Raw genomic sequence first — 20,223 nt, 5'->3', positions numbered from 1 at the left:
GTGACCTTTAATATACACATTCGGTCATGAAGCACTCTGGTAGACTCTGGTAGTCTTTAATAACCCCACACATTTATGCTTCAAATGTTTCCACCATATATTTAAATGAATAACAATAAAATAAAAAATACAGTGCAGTCTGTAAGTGCAGCTCAATACTCAGTCAGTAAATACACCACTAAACAGATGTGTTTTCAGTCTGGATTGGAATGTGGCTACTATTGGAGCACATCTGGAAGCTGGTTTCAGCTGTGTGTGTGGCATAATAGCTAAATGCTGTTGTTATTTTTTTATTGTAAAGCTTCATTTCTGCCATCACTACCTTATATGTAATGACTGCCGTTTTGATACCAAGGCTTCAGAGCTTGTATTTGAAATGTGAAGCACACTGTAAGGAAACAGTGATTCAGAGCTTGTATTGAAGTACGATTAGGTGGGGTGATAGATGACAGAATCATGTGTTTTAACTAATGAGGTCCTTGAACATTATAGAACCACTGAGATTGGTGTTAAAATTAAATCTAAACAGGCCTATTGGCTAGTTGATTTTACGAACGTTCCATGATTGTCAGACGTCACTGGTGGGCGATGGTATTTCCGGTCTAACGTTACGTTAGCTTCATCGACGACGCCGGTAACTGTCAGGTAAGACAAGGACCAGATCCTTTCAACATCTGCCAAGGATAACGATAAATTACGTACACCGAATAATTCAAGCGTCATCATCGGCTCCCAAGAGCAAGAGGGAAAAGGGTTTCAAGATATACATCTCTTCATTCATTGACAATTATGAAGGTAAGTTATGCTATGTCTTTAGCTAGCTGTAGCCCTAACATTAGTAATGATTCTAGGTGATGTTAGGCTAGAAAGTAACCTTTACAAAATACTTATTAAACGATTAATTTTAGTTGTTGGTCACATGTGGTTTATTATATGTTAATTTTACTATCTGACATTGAATAAATGTATGGGCGTTTCTTCAACAAGGGGCACTTTTAGGCTTGTGAAGTTGAATAAAAAAACTTGTTCAAAAGTCACGTAACACAGTCTCATAAGTTTAAATAATTTGTCTAGTTTTAAGGTCTGTAAGAGGACAAACTTAGATTACAAGAGAAGTTATGAGACTGTGTTAGTCTCATAACTAAGAAGTTATGAGTTATTCTGTTTTTAAATAACAGCATTGAAATGTCATTTCCACCACATCTCAATGCTGTTATTTAAAAACAGAATAACTTATGTCAGTCAAGAATTGTCTAGGATCATTTTTGTAACTAGTTTTATCAGTTTTTCCACAATGTACAATAATTATACATTTGTCAATGAGATAAATTAACTGCCCTAAGGACCAAACGGTGAACTGTACACCTGTCACACTCTGAAATGTAATACTGGTTTGGGCAAGAGCTTATTAGAAAATAAATGACTTGCATTTTTATATTAAGTAGAGCATGATCTCGTAAATTGTGGATACGTTTTTAATGTGTGATGAGAACTTTTTAAATATTTTTTAAAAATGTGGGTGGTGATGGAAATGACAGGGTGGTGGAAATGACAATGAATTAACGTGAATGTAGAGAAACAGTGGAGATGTTTATTAGAAAAACAATTAAACTCATCACACTCAGTAAACTCAATTCACAAAGCCATTAAACATAACCACAACTGTTTTTAGTGTAGTGCTGAGTTTGATGTATACAACTGATTTGTCTCACAGGTGAACGGTTACAGTGCGTGTAAATAACTGACACAACTGATGGCAAGGCAAAAATATAGTCTAAGAATCACCCATATACTAATGACTTGTGTTGTTCAGATACATGTATTGACAGTATTTGGTTATCCCCAGTATCAAGTAAAGACAGACAGGGAGAGTCAGCATCCGTGCTACCTGTCATAGATCTTTGAGGAAACATGAGAAACCTCACACCATCAGAGTAGGATGAAAGACAGTTCAGTTGTTCGTCTGATCCAACCAGTTCTGTTCCAGTTATGTTCTGGGGCTTCAATTTGGCAATGATGGGTTAAACTGGCAAACAAATGTATAATTACCTAAACAAGTTGAACATCTTAGACAACTATCTAGCTAGCCAAACGTTTGAAGTAGGTAACACTATGATGACACTTGCCTGCCCTATTAGTGTTCTAGTAGACCTACCATTCCTATATGAAACCCCAGAAGCTGGTTGTTCAGACAGTTGCTTTGCTGTTTATATTGTGTTGTGTTTAACTTACTTTCTTACTAACCCTAAAGTAACCTCATTCTCTAACTCATAGTAGCTAACTTGAAAAATAATGCAAAATGCACTTTTGACTTTGAGATATCTGATCAGTTTGTGATCTCTGCTGATTATAACACACTTTTTTGTTTTTTAAAAGATTGTCCTTGAAGACTCCACCCCTGTTCAGCTCTATGAGGTTGAGTGCTCCTGTGTGGCTGGCAGAGCCTTAATCATAATGTTGCATTACTGTATCAGACTGTACAAACATGTGTTTGTGTGAAAATCAATGTAAATAGTTCTCTTTAAGAAATGCACATGTATGTACATAAACAACAAACCTATACGAGGTACCTTTTGTTATTATGAATTCAGTGTTAGTAGTTATTAGATTACATTAAATTTTAATGTCATTTAGCAGAGTACAGGTACAGAGCCAATGAAATGCAGTTGACATCCAACCAGAAGTGCAAAGAAGCATTAAAGTACTGTTGAGTACTGTATTATGTGCAGTTATGTGGACTAGTTATCTACAAACTCATAACTCATACAAAATGTCAAACGTTGCACCACAATGTTTATTTACATAGTTCATCATTACAAATCTATACAATGTTACAATTATAGGAGCCATGTTATTGTTGAGTGTAGTATGACAGCTTGTGTCTTTGTATAATAAATGTCTGAATTAACTCATGTATTTGTGTTCCTCCTGGCAGTGTAAAAGACAATAAATGACAAATGTAATCATTGTCAATATTTCAGACAATTTTCTGAAAGGTATATCACAAGATACAAAAAAACAAACAGCATAGTAAATTACAAACTATATAACCAGTATATGGAAGCTCATAGAGAAAAATACAGTCCTTGGCGCTGGTAAACAAAAATTGTTTCACTCAAAAAGACATGACACAGCTCCTTGAACAAGTTTTCAGCGTCCTGTGGTTGTTATGATGAAATCTTCTAGCTTAAAATGTCGACTGCAGACCCGGGTGTTATCAGTAGGAGTGAAGTTCTCGCATCTTATCTTGACTAGCCACTGAGCTCTTACCTCAGGCTGATGCGGAAAACGATGAAAACTTACTTCAGAATTATACCTCGATGAAACGGCACATCGAGGAACTCTACAATGTAATTTAGAGTTGCTAATTTGATACTGATATGTAAGACGTTTCTTATTTACTGTTAACATTTTACATACGGTACTCACTGATAGCTTGCCACTCACTCTTCCACAACATCTACATCGGAAATACCGGTAGTAACCTAAACCGGAAGTCCCCCCGCCCACCACGCAGATTTCGAACGTTCGTCGTGTCACCCTGTGCACAGAGCGAATAGGTTTCATAGCACTGTAACTTTATTTTCAGTTTTAGGTTCTAGTGTTGTCATGGTACCAATACCAGTGAAATTTCATGGTTCTCGATACCATTTTCAATACCAAAGCAAAACACAAAACCATGTTACTGAACAACATACTCTTTTATTAATAAAGTAAAATAACAATGTAAATATTTAAAACAAAACAATGGCATCATGTATACTTTCTAAAAAGCCTTCAAGTGATACTTAAAGTAATTTAAGGATAAAAATAAAGAACAAAAATAACATACAAGTATGCAAAATAAAAATATGCCATTGAGCAACACATATTTATAAAGTTAAATATTATAATAAATTATAACAAAACAGTGCCATGTATGCCATGTAAGTATTTCCAAATTATTTTTTTTCAGATTTGCAGAAAGGAACACTAACATGTCAAAGTTTTCCTGTGTCGGTCTTGAGCCCCTTGGGCTTACAATATACCCGGCAGCACTGAAAACTCTCTCAGATGAACAGTTTGATGTAGCAATGTTCAGATAGTTGAGGTAGTGTTTTCATATTTGCTTTTCACTAGCAAAGAGGATTCACTTCTGCACTGACTTCTGGTATCTGGCTGTACACCAAAAACTCCCCATTTAACTTATCACTTGCAAAAAGTGTTGCTAGTCCTTTTTGAGGTAGTACCATCTCCTTTTTCTTTCTTTTCTCCTTGTATGCTGTAGAGCAGATGCTTAAGATCAGTCTTAGATTGAAGACCTGCTCTGTCTCTTTTTCTCCAGTAACATCCCCAAAGTCAAATTTACCTCATCCAGGAGACCTCAAAAAAAATTCTCCCAATTTGGCATGCCTAATCCCCAATGTGCTTTTAAGTCCTCATGGTCGCGTAGTGATTCGCCTAGGACAAATCCTAGCTGCCTCCAAGTCTGAGACCGTCAACCCGCGCATCTTATCACGTGGCTCATTGAGCGCGTTGCCATGGAGACATAGCTTCACGCCACCCACCGCGGCATCCACACTCAACTCACCACGTGCCCCACCGAGAACGATATACATTAGTGAACGTTATAGTGACCACAAGGAGGTTACCCCATGTGACTCTACCCTCCCTAGCAACCGGGCCAATTTGGTTGCTTAGGAGACCTGGCTGGAGTCACTTAGCACACCCATAGCAAACTAGCAAATTCTAGGGGTGGTAGCCAGCGTCTTTACCAATGAGCTGTTCAAAAGAAACTGCAGCTGCATGTCTTCATTCCAATGAAGATATTCACCTATCCTTCATCTCCAGGGCTAAAGCAGAGTCACTCTGTTCATGGCTGGGGCATTGAAATATCTTCCAAATTAATGGCTATACTGAGGATAAAGTGGTATGTTTCTCAACACTAAGTGCATCAGTGAAAGGACTGAGTGGCACAAGATCTGCTTTCACAGTTTCTAAAACTGTAATATCAGAGTTTTTTTGGCATAAGATGCCATTTCTTCCGGTCTTCAGCAAGCAAAGCACACACAGCCTGCTGCATATCATATGCACTTTCTGCCATATCATAAGACAAGCTGGTGTGAAAGCTATGGTGATCTGGTGAAGGTAGATATTGTTGAAGGTAGACAGTGCTGTGGAAACCCTGTTAATTTCAAATGCTTTGTTCACAGCAATGTGGAGATTGTGCCCAAAACATGGAATCCACATGTAGTCCTGAAAGGTTTTCTTGTTGTTTGTGGCATTATCTGTTGTGGTGCCTGCCATCTTTGAAATGTCCAACTTCCATTGTTCCATTGTGCATGTATATTTTTTTAAATATATTGAGTTTAAACAAAATCTGTTCAAACCAGAGACCTCGCCTTTTTGACACACACACACTGTAATGATGTTCAGAAAACTGTCAAAATTACTGTCAAACTGTTCTTTCTTTGGATAATACAAGCATACCTACAATATATGCCATGGGTGAGATGCTGTTAGTTTATCACTATATAATGTATGGAGAAGACAGGTGCATGTGTGAGAACTGTTTGAAGAGAGATGCCTATCCTTCAGAATCCAAGAGGTGTATCTTGGAAAATGCAAGGTACAGCTATGGTCACTCTATGTATACAGAGTTACACAAATATAAAATTACTTAATTAAAATTAAAATTTGATTTTGGTCATTTTGCCCACCTCCGAGTTTTAGAGTTTCTCAATGCATGCCCACACCCACCTGGGACTATATTTCAAGTATTTCATTTTTTCAACCACAAGATGTCAATGTGGCCTCCAAGCTTCACACAAGGGCACTCTGAGGTCGATTGTTATGCCTGAAGTAGAAAGCCCACCCCCTCATTACAATACAGAGAGAGAAATGTAGAAATTCATAAATGTGGAAATAAATAAACGTAGAAATAAATACATATGGAGATAAATTAGTTTGGAAGTAAATAAATACAATAATACATAAAGAAAACAAAGTGTAAATACTAATTTATGTCAGATTTCAATTATTTATTTGTATGTACGCTTTATTCATTTTTACATTTATTTGAAAATACATTTATTTTGTTTATTTATTTTTAATATTGTCACATTTGGTCCTCCATGCTGAACGAGCACTAACATTTGCAGTGCAATGCAATGCAATGCCATGTCATGAAACAATTAATATGCACTCAAATGCTATTTTTATGCTATTTGTTGCCCTTTTGGGGGGGAGGGGGCACTGAAAACATTACAGAACACATGCGCTATTTTAATTGATCTTCCTTGAATTTATTTAATACAGAACACAATTGTGTTCATTTAAATTCAGGACAATTTTGTATTGCTGTATTTGGTACATTTGGCAACTCACTGCATTGCCAGTCACTGAACTGGCAGAGAGTAACATAAATATAAAAATTACAAGATTATTAGATGAAAACTAAAATGAAGAACAGCTCAAAATATTCTGTTTAACCATAAAAAATGTTCTTCATTTGTGTTAAAGCAGCCCATGCCATTTTCATAAACAAAACAGAAATTCATACTTTAAGGCCCATTGTAGATCTACTGCTCCTGAGTTCTCTTTTATAATGAAAGAGTAATGACAGCATGTCTTCTCTGCTTTAGTAAAATGGAAAATTAGCAGGGAAAAGACACGATAACAGCCAACATCCTTATTCATCACAAAATGAATTCCCTTCCAGGCATCAGCATAATCCCTCACACATCAATTACTCCTTTATCAGGAGCAGATAAGATAGATTCCCTGTCTTCAATCTTGTTAATATTCACATTTAAAATGTTTTTCTACCAAGTGAAATTTCTGAAAATGTCTCAATATGTTATTGCTATAAAAGGAACATTTATCTTTTAAAAGTAGTGTGGTAGCTTTTTTTAATCACTTATGCTCTGAATTAACACACTCGTGCCCTACTGTGCTATGCAGAATCTATTTTTGATATGAGAGTGATACAAACTTGTCAGTCACACCACAGGAATTATACACACATTTGATGTATTGCAATGCCTCAAGAAATTGACTGTGTTGATATACAGATACTTGATTCAGGGTATGCAAAAAATATATATATATATATATATATATATATATATATATATATATATATATATATATATATATATATATATATATATATATATATATATATATATTTGTACATTGTATTCTTTATGTTATTGGAAGAGATGAGGTGTGAGTGCCTCTACATGTACTCAGTTCTCTTTCTGAGATTTACAAAGTGAATTTTGCCCAGGTTTTTGGGTACTGTATGTACAGCTTTATAAATCTGAAATAATTTGTGTACTCGAAATCTGTTGGTTTTAACGTACTTTTAGGATGGAATCTATGCAAACTGAATAGGGTCAATTTTGATTTCATGTTGACTTGAAGCATCTTATCTGGTATTTTGTGTTCTTGGGGAGTAACTAGTTACATGTAATGTGCTACATAACTTAATTACAAAATATATGTAACTGTAATCTGTTACAATTACTGAGAAAAATTCAAAGTTATATTACAGATACTTATGAAAATGTTAACGATTACAAATTGGGTTACATCTGAATATTTTCTGTAAAAAGCTAGGATATGTTGAATAATATTAATTTAATTATTATTTTAATTTAATTTAATATTAATGTGCACGATGCCTCCTGCCATTTAAATCCACATTGCCGCTGAAAGCTTTAGGCTACAACCTGTCTGAGTGTTCCTACCATGGCGAGTGCTATAAATAAGTTCTAGTACTGGAAATTAAAAAATTATTTCATTCAGAAATCAGAAAAGAGCACTAATATAACAGTTCAGAAAATATGTTTGCCAACTATTAAAATGCTATTGACATCGCAGGTTTCAATTTCGAACCTGAGGAAGCATCTGCAGGTATGTCAATTAGCCTACAGTTAACTAAACAGTCATTAAATAAGTAGGAAAGGCATTGCCTGCTCCCACCTGCCACACCATGCTATTAATGTGTGTATTCAAGACATGTTTTAGCTCTGTATTGCTTGGTGCATGTCCAGTAGTTTATTTTATGATGTTAATCTCCATTCATAACAAACTAGCTAGTCTGCTAGCTAGCTAAAGATGTCTTTTCCAGCCACACTTCTATTTATGAACATAATATATAGTTAATTTTTTCCGCCTTGAATAAGGTTTCTAACCATGTCAGATCTGATATTACAGTTACTACATTGTAGCACATCCTACATTAATGACTCTCAAGGTCATTGAGTTGTCAAAATTCAGGGCACCAATGATTTTAAATCTGTAATTAACCTCAAAGTTAAAAGAGGTGCTGAAGTCTGATTTTGTGGTGGCTGTGCTTTAAAATTAAATTATTATAATCTTAATTCAAGTGATGAAGGATTTTGAAAGTCTGACAGTAATCAGTGTTGAGTACTACTGTAAGGTAAACCCTGCCTGGTTTAAATGTTTGAAAATGATTAACAGTTGAAAACATTTGTTAGAAATTTTGAAAAGTAATAAAAAAGTAATCAAATATAATCAGTTACATTACTTTAATAAAGTAATTGAAATAGTTACACTACTTATTACAGGGTAAATTGTAATCTGTAACCTAGTACATTTCCAAAGTAACCTTCCCAACACTGCATCTAATAGATGTCTTGTCCACATGTTACAGCTTATAATAACACTTGCAGACAATAAATGGCACTTTGCCCATATCTTGCCTATTTTATTTTTCAAACTGCACAAGTATCTACAAAATGCAAAGCAAATGCATGTTAAAATGGGTCAAAAATAGCTATTGTAGTTTAAGCAAAACTGGGAAGCTTACATTTATTATTTGTTATTCTTCTCTTTTCGTTAGATTATGTCCTCTTCATATTCCTTCAGTCTCTGCTTTGATCTCAACTGTGCACCTCAGAGGGCCAATTTCATTTCACCTTACAGAGCATACAGTTTATTTGTTGAAATTAAGACATATTGAGTCAGTGACCTGAGAATGTTTTCTTAATTAAAAAAAAGGAATAAATTGTTTAAAATAATGCACCCAAGTCCATGCATTCCATTCCAGATATATTGCTACTCAAGGAAGAGCCAGAGTATTAGTTTTGTTATTGTTTTTATTTACTTCACATAGGAAAGAAAAATCACATTTGAGTTTTTCAGTCTCTCAATTGTTGCTATGCTATGTCAAATCTGTCTATTTTTATTTCTAAAAGGAATTTTAGGAAAAACATTTTATACTAAGTAACAAAAACAAAAAACTTTTTCAAACTCCATTAATCTCTAAAGCTTCAAGGAAGGAGGGCTCAGAACACAGGTACTCTCAGAACACGTCACTTTTATTAACAAAAACATGTGCTCCACGGCCACACTGTAAATCCAACTAAAATACTGACAAGACCTCACAGCCACACAGTGAGTCAGTCCTCTTTTAATAATGGACACACCAAGCTTGTCATCTGACTCACTCTCTCTCTCTCTCTTCTGGTGGTTGTTTATATCCCGCTCTCCCAATGCTCACTGGAATTGGAGACAGGTGTGAGACATAATTTAGCTCAGGTGTAATGCCCTTACCGCTTTCTGTCTCTCTGGATGGGCGCTCGACCACGCCCCCACTGCCACAGCTATGAAGGAGCAACCTCTGAGCGATAAAATATTCCTCAGGGTTATTTAAAAAAACAAACAGGGTGTGATGTACAGTACCAGAAATGTCATGGATCTTCACTGCTCCTAAATGTACCTGACTGTACACTCAATTCAGATCATTGATCTAATGAATGTGGAGGAGCAATGGTTCTAAATTTGAAAACGTAGAAATGTTACGTTGTGGAAAGGGAGGGGTTACCTGGCACCGATACTGGCCCGACAAAAACTTCTGTGATATCAGCACCATGTAAATGTGAGTTAAATTATTTACCATCATGGCATGCTGTAAATACTTTGCTTGAGATATACTGTAAGTATAAGATTGAGGCCAGTTAACAAGCTAAAGCTAGCAGCAACACACCACATGCATTTGAAAGGTAATTTCACTCAACTAAAAAACACTGAATGCTTAGCACAAATCTCTATTTTAGGTCAATTCATGGACTAGATGGCTGAGTGCAGGTGTACTGTGCGTCATTTTAGGCACGGCTACAGATTTGAACTGTTATGCAGTCACAGGTATGCATATATTGTTTATTTTACATTATTATCCAATCCATTTTATAATATAAGTTTAACTGTTCTGAGTTTCTTTCTTTTTTTCACCAGTTCTGCATTGTTGGTCCACCAGCTTGACCAGCACCAAACCAGCACTAACAAGCTTAAACTAGTCTGAACCAGCTAATATAATAATAAAATGCAACTACTGTACATCAAACATCAAAATCAAAACTCTACCTTATTTTGGCACAAATTCCTCTGTCACTTTGTGGAAACTAGCCAAATTATGCTGATGCTAACATTGAAATGCTGCTTGACACACCTTCGATACCTTCGATAATGTGGTCTTAATAATTACATTTTTGACACAAAATAATTTTTTTGAGTGAATTAATCTCTCTAAGTGCAATGTGAATAGGCCCTATAAAAAGAAGGAAGTTTATTTATTTTCTTAAACGTAAAAAAATTAATATAGTGTTTCTTCAAGGAATGCATCTTCCCCTTCAGGAAGCTGAAAAATTTGGGAAGATATGGGGTGGACATGTTTTATTTAGTGTTGGCTCAATTAAGAGAAGGGGAGTCATTACATTGATAAGTAAACATCTACAATTAAAATGTCTCAAACAGGTTAAAGTTAAATTAGGAAGAGTCATTATTGTTTTAGCAGAAATTCAGGGGCATAGGCTGATTTTGGCTAATATTTACGCACCAAACACGGATGATCAGGGCTTTTTTATCGATCTTGAAGGGATGTTGCAAACCGCTGGCACCCTCATGATATAATATTGGGAGGAGACTTTAAACTTTTGATGGACTCAGTCCTTGATCATAGTGATGCAAATGTGTATAAGCCTACTAGAGCAACACTGATGCTTCACAGGATGTGTAAAAATCTTGGTCTTACAGATATTTGGAGACTTTTAAACCCATCCGGAAGGGACTATACATTTTTTTCTTCAGTCCATAAGATTTATTCTAGAATAGATTTTTTCTTGATATCTAAGTCCCTAATTAGGGTTCAAGCCCAAAGGGCTAGAAACCTATTGTAATTGTAAGGATTTTTAGGGGTCCAAGCACCGAAGGTGCAGGAACCCTATTGTATTTGTTATGATTTTATTATTATTATTAGGGTTCAAGCCAGAAGAGCTAGAGACATATTGACATATTGTTTTTATTATTATTATTATTTGTATTATTTTGCCCTAAAACTGATCGTGCAGACCAAACCGTAAGTCGTAGAGAGCTGAAACTTTGAGGGTAGGTAGTCCCCCAGAACAATACAACGTATCAAAGTTTCGGCCCGATTGCCTCAAGATAGTACTATAGTGATCATTTTTATGTTTTGGCCCATAAATTCTAAACCATATGTTGTACACTCAAGTGTCTTACATCTTTGGATTCTTTGGCTCAAGACAAACAAAACGTATATTTCCAATTTACATTACATCATGAAAATTTCTGCGTTATTTGCATAATTCGAAAAACCTACTTTTTCGAACTCCTCCTACACCATATGTCCAATTCACACAAAAATTGCCTTGTGTCTACTATGAAACCTCTTGACAAAAAGTTATCAAAGGAATTTTTATTTGTAGGTATTCAAACACATCGTTTCACCTATAGGGGCACTACATCTAAAAAAAACGCTAAGAACTCCGCAACCATATAATCAATGAAGTTGAAAATCTGTATGCGTCTTGTAGGGGCCAAAGACTAACATATACTACAGTATCAGTCGGACAAATAAAAAACATGGCCGCCAGCAGCCAATTAATTTTCAGCAGCTAATATCATCAAATTTATATAAAATGTTCGCGCTATTCTTATTTTCTAAAAAGGCAACTTTTTCAAACTCCCCCTAGGCCGTATATCTGATTCTCACAAAAATTGGTGTGTATCTACTATGAACCCTCCTGACAAAAAGTTATCAAAGGAATTTTGACTCATCGAAGCGTTGAGAAAATATAAGCCAACTAATTAGTCAGGCGTCATCCATTTTGTGCATACTGACCAATATCTGCCAAACGAAAAGGCCAAGTGTTACAAACTTGATACACATGTACAACAACACATTTTGAGTCTGCAAACAAAATTGCGAAAACTTTAGCCTATAGGGGGTGCTACAACAAAAAAATGCTCATAACTCTGCAACTGTATTATCAATGAAGCTGAAAATTGGTATGCTTCTTGTAGGCCAAATGCTTACATATTCTACAATATGACTCAGACAAATAAACAAACATGGCCGCCAGCAGCCAATAATGTTTCAGCAAAATGGCTGTATAAATGGTGTGTAAATTATTGTATATTATTCAATGTTATCTGCTATTGTGAACTACATCTAGGACTCCCTAGGTCAATAATTATCAAAGAAAATTTGAACTTTAGTTATTTATTTAGGTATTAAGGGTTGCATTTATCATGTGGGTTTGACCAAGTGTATCCAAAAGCCTATAATTTCTAAAATAAATATTTTAACTTCTAAAACTTTTTTGGAGATTGGGGTGCATTGTGGCTTTAGAACAGTTAAAAAGTAAAAAAAATTGACCACCAAAACAATTATCCTGTTTCAGGATCATTGAACACAAGCCATCGTCGTATTTAACACCAGTTTGCAAATTCAGCAACTTACAAAGTACATATACATATACAAATACATTCCTTTTTTATACTTTGAATGTTCTTAAAAGGCTTGAACCCGTGAATTGCTGCTAGCAGCTATATTTTCATCTGTTGTTGATGTCTCGGATCACGCCCTGGCGAGTTTAGAGGTGTTGCCACATACATAGAAAAATAAATAATATTGTTGGCACTTTAATGTATACCTTTTGCAAAATCATGATTTCCAACAAATGTTAAAGTCTGAAATCAGTGTTTATATGGAGACCAACTGGTCCTCAGTATCCTCTGTGGGCATGGATTGGGAGGCACTTCAGGTGGTTCTCAGGGGTCGGATCACACAGTATGCCTCATTTATCAAAAAATCCAAAGCACGAGAACTTGTGGATTTGGAAAGGAATATTAAAAATGCAGAGGCAGAGCTGAAGCACCAAATGGAGGGTGAGGAAGAGGGCAAATAATAATAGTAGGAGTAATAATAATAATTAATATTAAATTATTATAAGGCTGCCTCTGATCGCTCCGTGGTCACGTTATAAGTTAGTCCCATGCCCATGTCACACCACAATGGGCCGTCAGGGAGAGATGCCGCCTGGCATATGGCCCAAGGCCCAGACCCCCATCCCCCAGGACATTCCCCACATGCCTATGTTGTTTATATTTTCCCCTGTCCCCTTTTCTCCTACTTGCTTAATAGGTGTGTATGTGCGTCGACTCGTGTGTTATGCATTAAAAAAGCAAGGTGTGCAGCGCAGAACCAGCCTAGGGCAAAGCCTAGGCAACAGTACACATGCCACGCTTACCCTGTGTTGTTGTGTTCCCTTTTATCCTTTTTCAGATGTATTCTTGTTAAGCTCTTAGTAGATGTGTATGTAGCTCAGCTAATATGTGATGCGTTAAAAAAAGCGAGGCATGCAATGCAGACCCAGCCCCAAGCAAGAAATCCAGGGCTAAAGAGTGAAGGGGGATGGCGGGAAGGTACAAGCCCCAGGCCAGGGCCCCACACAACACCCATCCATAACTAAACCCCACTGCAGCGGACATGGACTGGGATGCCATGGCCTTCTGGGGTCCCAAAACAGAAAAGGAAGTGGAAGAGTTAACCTTGGAGGAGTTAATCAAGGCCTTGCCTACAGGCAAAGCTCCCAGGCCAGACAGATTTGCCGCTGAGCTTTTTAGATCTTATGCTACAGAAATGGCTCCACTTTTGTTAGAAATGTATGCAGAATCATTAAAGAAAGGAAAGCTTTCACCAACCATGACATTAGCCCAGATCAGTCTGATTCTTAAAAAGGACAAACATCCAAGCAAGTGTAGGAATTACCGTCTTACCTAAACAACATAAAATTCTCTGTAATTTTTGGGCGTACAGATAAGTGTAAGACATCATTAGAGACTATAAAGGGTCTACTTTTATTTGTGTACACTCACAATAACAATAAAACCTTGTGCTTTTGTAAAATAAAGGAAATAAAAAGGATGAGCTGTCAGCAGTCTCTGGGTTCACGAGCATATATCTGAAACACGTCACAAAATGAACTGAAACTCCGCGAATACTTATCACACATACATGAAACATATGTCTAAAGAAAGCTTAAAATGTCTACTTTTAAATAAAACAAAGCAATGTACAATTTCTCCTGGCTCAGCTAATTATCCCTTATGTGTTCACACCCACGGGCAGAGGGCGCTATTCATAGGGTAATGTGCTGAGGCGATCAATGCAAATGGTAAACGCCCCCGACTGTGCCGTAAAAACAAAGTTCATTCACAAAGTTCATCAGCAGGTATTTAAATTGTATGATGTATGATATAAATATAATATGTAATATGATGTAAAAATAATATGAATATTTAGATTATATTTTAACTAGTGTATATGCTGCCTCATTATCATCAACAACGCTTGTGCTTGCAAATATGTGTTCAGGTTAAATGTGTAAAATGCACTTTAAATATGCCCATATTAGAAAATCAGCATATTATAATAATTTCTGAAGTATCATGTGACACTGAAAACTGCAGTAATGATGCTGAAAATTCAGCTTTGATCACAAATTGCATTTTACAATATATTCACATATAAAACTGTTCTTTTAAATCGTAAAATGAGTTCACACAATGTTTTTTCTGTATTTTGGATCAAATAAATGCAGTCTTGGTGAGTAGAAGAGAATTCTTTTAAATGGTAGTGTAGGTCTAAAATTACGTAAAGTCTTTATGTAAAGAAAATGTATAGTCAGATTACTTCTTTTAACTTAAAACTTGATTTTAATCATTAAGTCTCCTCACATTCATTCTCTTTCTGTCACATTCCTAATTGATAGGCCCAGGGGAGGGGTCTTTTTTCTCCTCAGGTGTGAATTACAATCAATATTCATGATAATTCACGCCTCCTCACATATGACCTTTCTAACACTAAAAGTGTCTTACAAAAGTTCAATTACTATATTGTTTTTTTATGAATGAGTGATCAGGATGGTTTTCACATCATTTTGTACCAAAAACTCTGAGGCTACAAGATCCAATTCTCAAAAGGCTTGTGGACAAATGTATGTGTTATATGGCCTTATTTCAATGACTTACATTTTTTATTTTTTTTTAAACCATGCATAAACGTTATTTTCTCAAAAATACAAACCTGTACACACATGTTGCTCACATATTATTGTAGCCCAGTTTGTACTGAATACAGTGTTATCAGACTTTAGCCATTAATATGTTTTTAAGAAACTGAAAAAAGCACAAATGTCAAGGCATGTCAAAATTCTCCAGGGCCCAAAACAGGGTTAAATCCAAAGCTTAGGCTCTGTCAGCATACTGCCCAGTAATGGCTTTTCAGCCGGGTGCTTTCCAGTGGCCCAAACAGGGCATTGAATATTTGGGCATTTTATTCCCAGCAAATTTGGTTTATATTTAAACCAAATTTAAATTTTAGATTTAGTTATAGTTATATTTTGACCCCTTAATAAAAAGGGTTTTGAGCTATGTGGGCAGGTGGGCTTCATTACATGTATCTATGATTGGGAAGGTTAATGTTATTAAAATTACTAACTACCTGCTACAATCTCTCCCCGTAGATGTCCCCCTCTCTTATTTCAAGCAATTTGATAGCATAGCATCCCAGATTACATTTCAATAAGTTACATAGGCCGGTTAAGATTTAGTTTTATTATTATGCATTCGGACTCAGACATTTGGCTCATTGGTCGCTTCCACCTGAGAGAGGTGTAGGAATTTCTTGCCCCTATTTTGCCATTGCAAAGCCTTTCTATTAACTAGAGAAGTTAAGTCACACGCTGTTATCTTGCATTTGCACGCAGTATGGACAAAAGTGCCCAGAGTGTTTAATTCACATTTATTTAATTGTTGCCTTCAGCATATGGCTAAACCCAAAATGATATATGTGACAGGGCGGAGGGCTGGGTCGGGTCGTGATTATACACACCCGGGCCCTTATCAGGCTAATTAAACCTCTGAGAGGGATAAAGGCCGATTGCTGATGGTGATGCGACGAGAGAAATATTGTTTATATCACCAGGACGGTTCTCGCCTCCTCCTTCCCGGGTTTCGGCACCAGTGTAAAGCAGTTCAATGAAATGGTGATATAAACACTATTTTAATGATTAACTTAAACAAAAGACAAACACACACACATGACGGACATGTCCGTAAACGATCACTCTCTCGTCGCACCACCATCAGCAATCAGCCTTTATCCCTCTCAGAGGTTTAATTAGCCTGATAAGGGCCCGGGTGTGTATAATCACGACCCGGTCCCGCCCTCCGCACTGTCAAAGTTAATTGTAAGGGATGTTAATACGCTCAGTGACCTATATGAGAGTGGAGTGTTGAGATCGTTTGAAAATATGGCCCAACATTTCAGGATTCCCAAATCTCAGTTTTTTAGGTATTTACAGCTGTGCCACCTGCTATTTTTGGGAGTAGCATACACCCCCCTAAAGAGGCAGATACTCTAGAAGTAGTGATTCCTGCTTTTGGAAAAGGTAATTAAGGCATCAATGTATAAATGTATAATGTGCATGTGTTTTATTACTAGATTTAAACTTGGCATTGGAGGAAGGAGTGATGTGTGATGAGGAGTGATGTTCTAAAAAACATCATGTCTTCATCTAAGAGATTCAAGGGTGCATCTGATGCAATTTAAGATTTTGCATCAATTATATTGACACCCTATGGTTGTATAGACTTGGTCTTAACGACACCACTAGCTGGCAATGCAATTCAGAAGACAGGGACACAAGATACAAGAATTTGGTTGAGGGTTCAGAGATTTATGTATGACGTATTGGACACACAATTTTCATTTTGCCCCAGACTCTGCATCTTAGGTGATGGGGCAGTCATTAATTTTGGGGATAGCCACTTAAAAAGTTGGGTCTTAGCCGGAGTGATGGTTGGCAGACAAATTATTCTTAGGGGGTTGAAGACAGCTGGGGCACCCTCGTTTCGGAAGTGGTGTGGGGTGGCAGCATTTGAGGGGCGATTTTTAGAAGGTGGGATTTGTTTAATAGGAAGTGGGGTGGATATTTGGATTTTTTGGGGGTTCTTGGGGATGGCATTGTTATGGCATTGTCAATACACATCATATGCAAGCTTCCATCTCTTATTCTTTGAACCAATGTAAACTGTGTGTCCAAAGAACTGTGATAAGGTCAGTTATCAATAAAAAAAAGCAATCTCCTGATTTAATCAGGACTGGAGTTGTTGGGATGAGAAAGCCCAGCAAGCATCCTCAATCAAAGGTTTGCTTCCTGTGGTAGGTAATTGGAAAAATCCTATTAGATTACAATGCATTTTATGCCATATCTACAATGTATTTTCGGTGTGTTCTGCCTCATCAATCAGTTCTGGGTTACGCTCTGTTTGTATGAGATAGAGTGTGGGAGCGTATCTACTGCTCCGTTCCATAACCTAGTGAGGTTAATAGTGTAAATCTTAAAATGAACAGCCTGGGATTTACAGAGATATCAAATTTGGGGATTTGGTCAAGACAGCTTTCTCTCTTTAGTCTGTAAATATGTCTGATATCACATTGCAACACATTTTATTGAAAGATGAACATTAGGTGTATTAATAATTGATTGATTTTCATATTATCTTGTAAATATACAGGGACAGGGACTCGATGCAGGTATTTCACCTATCTGGAGACACAATAAGAAATTTGATTTCTGTGCATCTATTGCTTGAACACTGATTAAATGTAGGCAATGCTAATTCATATACTACAGTGGATTAAGAAAAGAAAAGCTATAAACATTGTTTATACATCTTTTATTTAACATTTTCATTAAAGGAGTGTTGCAGAGTAGGTGTTAAGGAAGAAAATTAGCTCAACCTAAAACAATTTTCTAATGGAGTGTTTAACAGCTAAAATTAGTGTCATATGTTCTTTACACCAGACACTCTTTTGATGTTAACCAAAACAAAATTCAGATCACTGCTCCCAGTCTTGTTGTAGAACATATGGTTAACTGTGAACTTTGTCAATTTAAATGTCCACAGAGTCATGCCTAAAGAAATATGTAAATAGTTGTTTTTAGTTGTAAATTATGTAATATAGTCACCAGGAATGCATATTGTCTGTAAGGTGTCCTTGAGAGTCTTTAAAAGTAAAAAGTAAATCTCCAAATTTGCTCATTTTACCCAATATTGTGTATGTATTTTCATGTCTATTAGAGTAATGTGCCATTTGCTTAGCAACATGCTAACATCAAACTATATTGAAATCAATTGTGAGTCTTGTCTCCAGTGCAGAGCTCAATTTGTCTTGCATGCAGAGTTGCTGCCTATGTAGAGAGTTCCAAATTAGTCACTAATTAGGTTCCTTGACAGTTCAGCCTAAGTTATGCTTTGTATTTGTCAACTGATTTGTCCCGCACAGGGTCAAGCATTCTAGCATTCTATTCAACATGTACTGCACGGACCCATATGGGCACATTCTATACATAAACACTATAGCTTTGTCAATCTCTTTAGTGCAGTAAATTCAAGTCATTTTAATTTGTATAGTGCTTTTTACAACATACATTGTTTCAAAGCATCTTTACAGAAAATTTGGTTGTAAAAGATAGTGATGCAGTAACATCTTAAAGTCCTCATAGAGCAATTTAAATTAAAAACATAATTGAAACTCATGCTTTAAAGGGGTCAGGACATTCTCTCTTTTTATTTTACAATTGTATTATTTTCACTGAATATAATTTAGTTATATATGATAATTTTCCACCATGTCTCTGGTCCCTATGTCTGAAACGCAAAGTTTAGGCCTCCGCATCTATTTTAGACTTAAATGTAAATGCCCACTGTTATGATTGGCTAACATCATGCAGCCCCTCAAATACAGCCATATATATTTCAAACGTCATTGGAAGAAATTTAACCAGCTCCACAACAATAAAAAACAAAATTTTAGGGTTTAAACATAACGCACACCCAACATATTTCATCCGAATGTATTTTTCACTCAAGCACACAACATCATAAATTATAAATATATAAATGTCATGACATATGAAATATTCATGATTGTAATTGGCTGCTTGCGGTTTTGCAGTCAGGTCCAACTGTCTCATCTTCCAATAACAGTCTCTTTGCAAGGCAGTGGTCAGCGAAGGATCCTTGTTGTATGGTTGGAGTTGACAGCAGTTCATCCTCTATGAACTCCATCGTAATAGATTGAAGTTATTAAAATGGTGATCATCGATGCACCCCTTGCTTTCTGGTTTGCACAGGCTGGCAGGCTCCAGTAACCTCGGGATATGTTTCCCAAGGATGAGACAGGGAAACGCACAGATTAATATAAGCATAGATGCCATTTGCTTTACAGCAGAGTTATAGAATATAAGTGTTTCCAGCTCAGGCAGACCTGACTAATGCAGCATAACTACGGATTGAGGGATAATTAGGTATATGCTTGGCTGAAGGGATGAGACACTTTTTCTGAGAGAGTGTGTTCTAAATAATGTTATTTTGCTATTCCATAGTTTAGGAGCCAAATAGGAAAAGGATTTTCCTCCTTTTGTGGATTTTGTAAAATAGGTACTGAAGAAAAGGCTGGAATTTTGCTATTGTAGGGAACTTGATGCTATATTGCGAAATAGAAGGTTGTTTAAATACTTACAAAGCCTTGTAAGTAATTAGCTACATTTTTAAATTGATACAAAGCTTAATAGGTAGCCAATGTTGTGATGATAAAATTGGGCTGATATGATCATATTTCTTCTAGTCAGAACTCTGCTGCATTTTGAAATAACATTTTATTTAAGCTTATTTATTGATCCAATAATTAATACCTCTGTTTTGTCAGAATTGAGTTGAAAGAAATGTATTGCCAATTTGACATACTGTAATTGATACACTTTGCTAACTTCGAGAATTGGAAAATTTCATCTGGTCGAAATTTTTGTATCTTCATCATAACGGTAAAAACTTATTCCATGG

This window comes from Xyrauchen texanus, chromosome 21, assembly GCF_025860055.1.
Source record: "Xyrauchen texanus isolate HMW12.3.18 chromosome 21, RBS_HiC_50CHRs, whole genome shotgun sequence".
Taxonomy (NCBI): domain Eukaryota; kingdom Metazoa; phylum Chordata; class Actinopteri; order Cypriniformes; family Catostomidae; genus Xyrauchen; species Xyrauchen texanus.
Note: the sequence above shows the minus strand (reverse complement) of the source record.